At 40.0% G+C, this 7,109-nt stretch overlaps 1 long non-coding RNA gene across 2 annotated transcripts; it reads left to right on the forward strand.

The window, feature by feature from the left end:
• The first annotated feature begins 495 nt into the window (after nucleotides 1-495).
• Nucleotides 496-6,257, forward strand: LOC121601055. 2 transcript variants are annotated; one of them, XR_006005977.1, is made up of 4 exons: nucleotides 496-824; nucleotides 4,492-4,688; nucleotides 6,009-6,071; nucleotides 6,161-6,257. It is a non-coding gene; the product is annotated as an uncharacterized LOC121601055 (long non-coding RNA). The 2 variants fall into 2 exon arrangements; XR_006005976.1 differs by having other exon boundaries at nucleotides 508-842.
• The last annotated feature ends 852 nt before the right edge of the window (nucleotides 6,258-7,109 follow it).

Consider the following 7,109-nt stretch of genomic DNA (forward strand, 5'->3'; position numbering starts at 1 on the left):
AGACATACGACATACTACAGACTAGAAATCTTCGGCGACCGCCTAGTCCGCCTACCGTTAGGTCCACCGCTGGTTCATGACGGTGTTTTTTTATCGTGGAGGTGCATCGCCCTACGGACAAAGAGCGGGATATTTTATCATGGTGTGTGTAAAAACCTAGAGTTAAGGGCGGTGGCAACGCTAATCGGATGCGATTTTATCGGACGAGATTTATATGGGATTTGACAGATAACGTCGGACGACGAAATCGCACGTCCGACGTTATCTGTCAAATCCCATATAAATCACGTCCGATAAAATCGCATCCGATGAGCGTTGCCACCGCCCTAAGCGAGCTCCGCGGAGAATCGGTGTGAAATACACGGAGGCGAGAGCGCGTTTTGGTTTCGACACAGTTTTGGCACTAACACAGTTACACATGTGGAAATGTGTGCGTTCATTTTCGGCCAGCTCGCTCAGTTTGATCCGCTCGCAGCGGAATCCTCGTTTTCCCGTCTTGCTTTTACAAGTTATAATCAAAGCACTCTGAGCTTTCTCACTCTGGCTACCGCAATAATTTTTCAACGACACCAACAAGTTGACACTTGGCGAAGTTGTTTCATTTCAGCCGGTTGCGTCTGCGCTTGTAATTTTTAAGTAAGTTTATTTTAGTGTTGAAAAGTTAAGTTTTCCTAGTTCTAATGCTTTAGGAAATGGTAAAAGTGTGTGCTTCAGCAATCCTAGTTCGGGAGGTTTGTGAAATAAATTAAGTGTGTGCTTTTGTTCGTGTGCAGCAGCGTTTTACGAGTCTCCTGTGATGCAATCTGTTTTGTGAACTTACGTAGGTAAGAAATATGAATATGGTAAGTGTTTGTTTATTTTATTGTAAGTGCTTTGAAATATAGATGTATACCTGTAAGATTTCATTATTTTATATTATGGTATAGTTTAGAAAATAACTATATTCGCTTGCCTCTGGTGGTCGTGGTATAATTTCGTGTGTGTGGCGTTTTTGTTTAAATTGCGTGCTTGTACCCCGGTGGTATTGTCGTGCATATGTTGTATAAATTTCGTTCGTGTTGTGTTTATTTAAATTGCGAAATTTCTTGTACCCTATGGTACCTGTTTTAAATTGTGTGCTAGCTCTGTTTTGAAAATAATCTACCTATTCTAAAATCATCCTTACCCTGTGAAAAGGTGCATGTTAATTTAATTTTACCTATTGTTCAGATATAAAATAAATACCTGTTAAGATGTATCGTAATATCGTTTTGTTTACCGCTTACCGCGCTTATAAAAGAAAACAAATAATGTTCGTTAGTCAAATACATTCGGACAGTCACTACGTGCGGACTAAAACAGTCATATTCCTTAAAGTTGTGAAGTTAAACTGTGATTAGTGTGAAACAAATTATTTGTGGTGCATTAACGAGGATTGTGTGTATTGTTACAATGGCAGCAAAAAGGAAGCGTGAAACAGGCTCGATGTATAAAATCATCGAAAATATTAGGAAGCAAGAAGAGGCAGAATCGTTGGGCGAATGTAGTACATCTGGCCTTCATAACATAAATGTGGTATCGGATGGAGACATGCATGATGCTTCAATCATTCGGTCATCAAGTGATCATTTAGAATATATCGAATACCTGGTCGAAGAACTTATCGTTGAAGAAGAACAAATCAATGATTGGATAAATATCGACGAGTGTGACGATATGCAAGTGAATGAAAATATCGACGACGACGAGGAAAACGAAGTACAGTCAGCGTCTGATAGTGCACAGCAAACACAACCAAGTAGCAGTGAAGTGGCCGAGCGAGTCAGAAATTGGGCTTTGAAAACCTATCAGACGCATAAGGGTATTAACGCAATGTTAGAAATATTACGCGATATAACCAGCTATAAGCTGCCCAAAGACGCGCGAACACTGCTTAAAACGAAGCAGTGTGGAAAAGAAATATAACAAATAGCAGGAGGAGAATTTTGGTATCCAGGAATAAAAGCAGCTCTGGAGAAACAATTTGGTAATGTTCAACCACGGGTGAGCAAGTTTTCGTTAAACTTCTCCATCGACGGACTCCCATTACACAAAAGTTCTCGCAAGCAGTTTTTGCCGATACTAATGAGTATTAAAGAGCTACCTGAAATTCCAGTATTAATGGTTGGAAATGTTTTGGGTGAGTCAAAACCTGCAAGTGTGGAGGAGTACTTACGACCGCTTGTAAAAGAGCTCAACGGATTGATGGAGAATGGCATACAAATCGCCAATAAGCTGACCGAAGTACGCGTTTGGGCTTTCATCGCTGACTCACCTGCACGAGCTTTTATAAAAGGTAGGTTGTTAAAACACGTTTGAATTGTAACATATTCTTTATTAAATTTAAAAAAAGTGTTACAGCACGGTCCTATTGTTGGCATGTACTCATTGCAACATATTAATTTTCTTTTTCTTTTCGTCTTTTACTTCCAGGCGTGGTCTACTTCAACCACAAAAAGGATGCCAGAAATGTACTGTTGAAGGAAAATTTGACAAAACTGCAAGAGTGATGTGTTTTCCCGGGATTGACGCACCAGCGAGAACGCATCAAGATTTCAAGGATTCTAAATACGGTGAACATCACAGGGAAACAACGCCACTTATAGACCTTCTTCACTTCGATATCATCGTTAATGTAATTATTGCTGACCTATTGCACCTGATTGACTTCGGAGTTACACGCACGGTTATTAACGGCTGGAAATCCGGCAAGTTTGGTGGAGGTCCCAAATGGAGTCAAGAAACATTAAACAGAATTAATAATATTCTCGACAACGTGGAAATCCCTTTAGAATTTCACCGCAAATTGCGTAGTATTGAAGATACTGGTTTTTGGAAAGCCAGTGAATTCAATATGTTTTTGAACTATGCTAGTTTCATAGTATTGAAGGAAGTGTTGTCTAAAGAACAGTATGAACATTTTATGTTATACTATTATGCGATTACACTATTCTCTTCGGAATGTTACAGAGAGCATTGGCCAGCTGCACATGTTTTGCTTGTACAGTTTGTTGAACAGTATGGTACTCTTTACGGGGAACATCGTATAACCAGCAATGTGCACAATTTATTGCATGTGTACGAAGATGTAAAGAAATTTGGAGCACTTGTAAATTTTTCATCGTATCGATATGAAGCCAAGTTACACGATGTGGGTAGATCCCTAAGAAATGGCCATAATGTTTTAGTACAGGCTGCAAACAGGATATCGGAACAGATTCCAACACGTCCGTCAAGCAGTAAAAAATCCCCATTTCCCTATATTGAATCCAAACGTTATGGGGCAGTTGTACACATTAACTCAATTATTACTCTTTATCCAAGTGAACAATCAAATTGGTTTCTAACTCATGATTTCTATATTGTTAAATATTGCAGTGCCAAAATGGAAGGATCAGATATTACCATTAGCGGTAAGGCTTTTGGTTGCATAAGTGAAACTACCTCATATTACTCTTCCAAGTGGATGAAAGATATATATGAAGCGAAATTAAGCGATCTTTCTACAGAGGAAATGGTTTTTTTTGTTTCGGATATAAAATGCAAAATGGTTGCAATTAAAACTAGTGATAGCAATTTAGTATTTGTACCTATGCTTCATACTTTATTATAATAAATATAAAACAATAAAAAGTAACATTTTAATTATTTTACATTAACAACAACTAACAAAATATAGTAAAATGTTAATTTGATTTACTTAAAAGCTGTACAGAACAACAAGTAACCATTAAATAAAAGTGCATGTTCGTATAGTAAATGCTTTTTTATAGTTGCATGCTTTATTCATAAATGTTTATATTTTTTTATAAAGTTCTCATTAAATAACTAATAATAATTAATAAAAACTGTTCCTAACTTCATATTACCTATACCACAGATGATTATAGTATTTTAACATAAAGTTGTTAAACACCAAAATTGCTTTAATACCTTACATCTAAAGATTAACTTAATTTACTATTTACATCTATTCGATTTTAAATCTCTTAGACTAGTGAGTATAAAATCTTCGTTTGGTATCAGTTTTTTTTATCACTATTGATATGCTTTCTTGCTGGTGCTATAATTAATTTCCCATGAATATATGTTTCTACATAAGCGTAATCTACCTTTGTACCAAAGTGATTAGTTGCAATCACTTGGAACAAACGCAACATGTTTGTATGGCCACAGAATTTATGTTTGTTTTCTGTTTTCCCCCTTCCAGACCAGCTACAAGTAGCAAGGAACTGTATATCAAACAGTAAATCAAGTGCTCTATGCATTCTGCTATTTGCATCTTCAGAATCAATTTCTGCATCCAAGCGTTGGGCTATGTTATTTAAAAATCCTCTTCAAATTGTCTTCAAAAACAGTAAATTCGTCAACGGTCTTAATTTTCTCTATGCTAGTAGCATTTGTGCTTTGACTACCTTTTTTTTTGTCCTTCAAAATATTGTAAATTTCGCTAACCATTACAAATATTTGCAGTTCTCTGCTTTTTTTCTTCCGCAGTTGTCGCTGACACAAAGCACAACAAGTGTGCTTGTTTGCAATGTGTTCCTGGTTTTTTGGGATCGTATCATTATTGCTATCGAAATCTGGTAACATATCTACCATAGACTCCAGGCTGCTGATGCTCGAGTCCAGATTTTGAGATGTTTCCGACGACACTATGGCAGCAGTAGGTAAGTTTTCTGTAATTGTTCCACTTTCTGATTTTGTAGGCACAACCGATGAATCTTTTATGAGTATATCGGATGTTGATGGCTGCGTACAACGGGATACGGCAAGCTGCGATGTGGTCGAATCTGACCCGATTGATTTTATTTGTGGTGACTCTGGTGGTGTCATGGTCAAGGAAGGAAGCAATTCTATTGAAGTAATGTGAATGGAAGGTGCTGTACTTCTACCAGATGAATAAGATGCGATTGGCGTTGCCTTAGTCGTTCCTGACAGTGGTTTAACGGAAGGTCGAAGCGCTGACACCGGTGAATGAAGTGATGATGCAGCCATTTGCAACGAAGTTGCATACACTGTAGAAGTCGAAGCTGATGTATCGTCCGAGTAAGAAGTGCCTGACTGGGCTGTTGCTGTAGTCGACGGAGATGTAACGGTTCCAGATGGTACAATGGTACGGATTGTGGTTCCATAAGGAAGCATTGACGTTCCCAGCGAAGGCACAGACACCAATGCTGGTCGATTGGTTGGATTGGTCGATGGTTGCGCGGTCGAAATCGTAGCCGTACCAGACGAATGCATAACTGATGCACCCGGCACATTCAATGCTAGTTGGCCGATCTGAACCGTTCTTCCACATGGAAGTCTTGCTGTGGAAGGCATTACAATTGAAGGCACAGGCACAGTTGGATTGGTTTGCGGATTTACTCCAGGTTGAACCATCCGTATTATGGTCCCAGAAGGGAACTTGATTGAGGTCGGCTGCATCGAAAAAATGGGTGCGGGTGTCGGTGGGGGCGCACGCCATGCAGAATGGATGTAATGAGATGATGCTACCGTTGATGTAGTCGCAGTCGATGAAGCTACAACATATGTTGTCTGCGCAGGCGTGGATGGTGCAACCGTTCTAATGAATGTCCCCGATGGAAGCAAAGTTGCTGTGGCCATTCTTGTTGAAGACACAATCGAAGACGTGACTGCAACTGAAGTTGGTGGCGTCATGGTGTATAATGAGCCAGTCGAACTTGGCATTGTTGCAATCGATGACGGCATTTGTGCACCATATGCAGACGCCGCAATACACGGCTCCGACGGTATATTAGCCCGTAAAACCGTGCCGATAGGACACAGGTGCATCACCGGTTAGTAACGGTTCACGCAGATGCGAATGTACCATTTCTTCGCCTTCAGGATTTAGCCGCGCGTGCTTTGCCGGTGTCAACATCTAATGAATAACAACAGTTTATTATAATGTTTTAATATTCACTCACATTTAATACCACAATTCATGAAACTTATACTCACTGTTTCTTTTTATTCCTTCGCAGGGTATAACAAACTGACCCACTGATATATAGCACCAAAATAACTACGAAAGACAGTATTTAAAGGTTAGTTGGCATTATTCTACCATAAACATTTAACTAAAGTTACCTTGTAATGTTTTTTAATAACTTTTTTACTCTTTTACTTTTCACAGTTTAAAATCACTCCTACGCGTATATGAAATTTTGCCGGTATGAAAATGTAAACATCTCATTTGACAGCTTCGAATAAAGGCAGAGTTGACACACACACCATTGCAGAGCCTCGACATTTCACTCACACATTGAAAGAAAAGAAGCCTCGGAAACCGAGAGAGCGCTCCGTGTATTTTATATGAGAGCGGGAGAGAACCGTGGTACCGATTCTCTCCCTTTTTTTAAGCCTAGGAAATCATCGGTTTGACTCTAGGTTTTTACGCACACCATGATAAAAATTACCCGCTCTTTGTCCGTAGGGTCCTTCCCTCTGCCTGCAGCGTATGCATCGAGCAGGAGACAGTGTGGCAGTATGCAAGTTACCCGCTGGATAGGAGCGGTCGCGCGGCAACGCCATCATTCCGCACATCTGCATGCCCGTCTTGGGTTCTAACCGCGTATGAACTGTCCGCCGTAGCTAGAGGTGACTATCCGGCTACGTGGTACTCAAGTCCTGAAATGGCTGGCATGATCGCGTTGGCTATTTCGCCAATAATAATAATAATTATAATAATAATAAAAAGAACTTAGCATAGCAGTCCACACTCGGGTAAGAGTTTGTCTTGACTTTGTTGCTGCCGGGCTACCGCTGTGACGAGACAAATACACGGAATGCACTCGACCAAAACATGAACCTACCGATCCGAACCCATTCCAAGGCATTGCCGGTCAACCGGCGTCATGATAACTACTCCAAACCAACAAGCCACCAGATTCTGGACGGACAGGTGCAGCACCATACGCGCACCGTAATAAACAAATCCAGAATCCTCTTTTGTATGGATTCAATTAAAAATGTTGTTTCCACTTGCGTCCGCTAGCTGAATTAGAAAGAAATGTGCGACATGAGCAAGTTTTCGTTAAACTTCTCCATCGACGGACTCCCATTACACAAAAGTTCTCGCAAGC

The sequence above is a fragment of the Anopheles merus genome, unplaced genomic scaffold (assembly GCF_017562075.2).
Source record: "Anopheles merus strain MAF unplaced genomic scaffold, AmerM5.1 LNR4000021, whole genome shotgun sequence".
In the NCBI taxonomy this organism is placed as follows: Eukaryota; Metazoa; Arthropoda; class Insecta; order Diptera; family Culicidae; genus Anopheles; species Anopheles merus.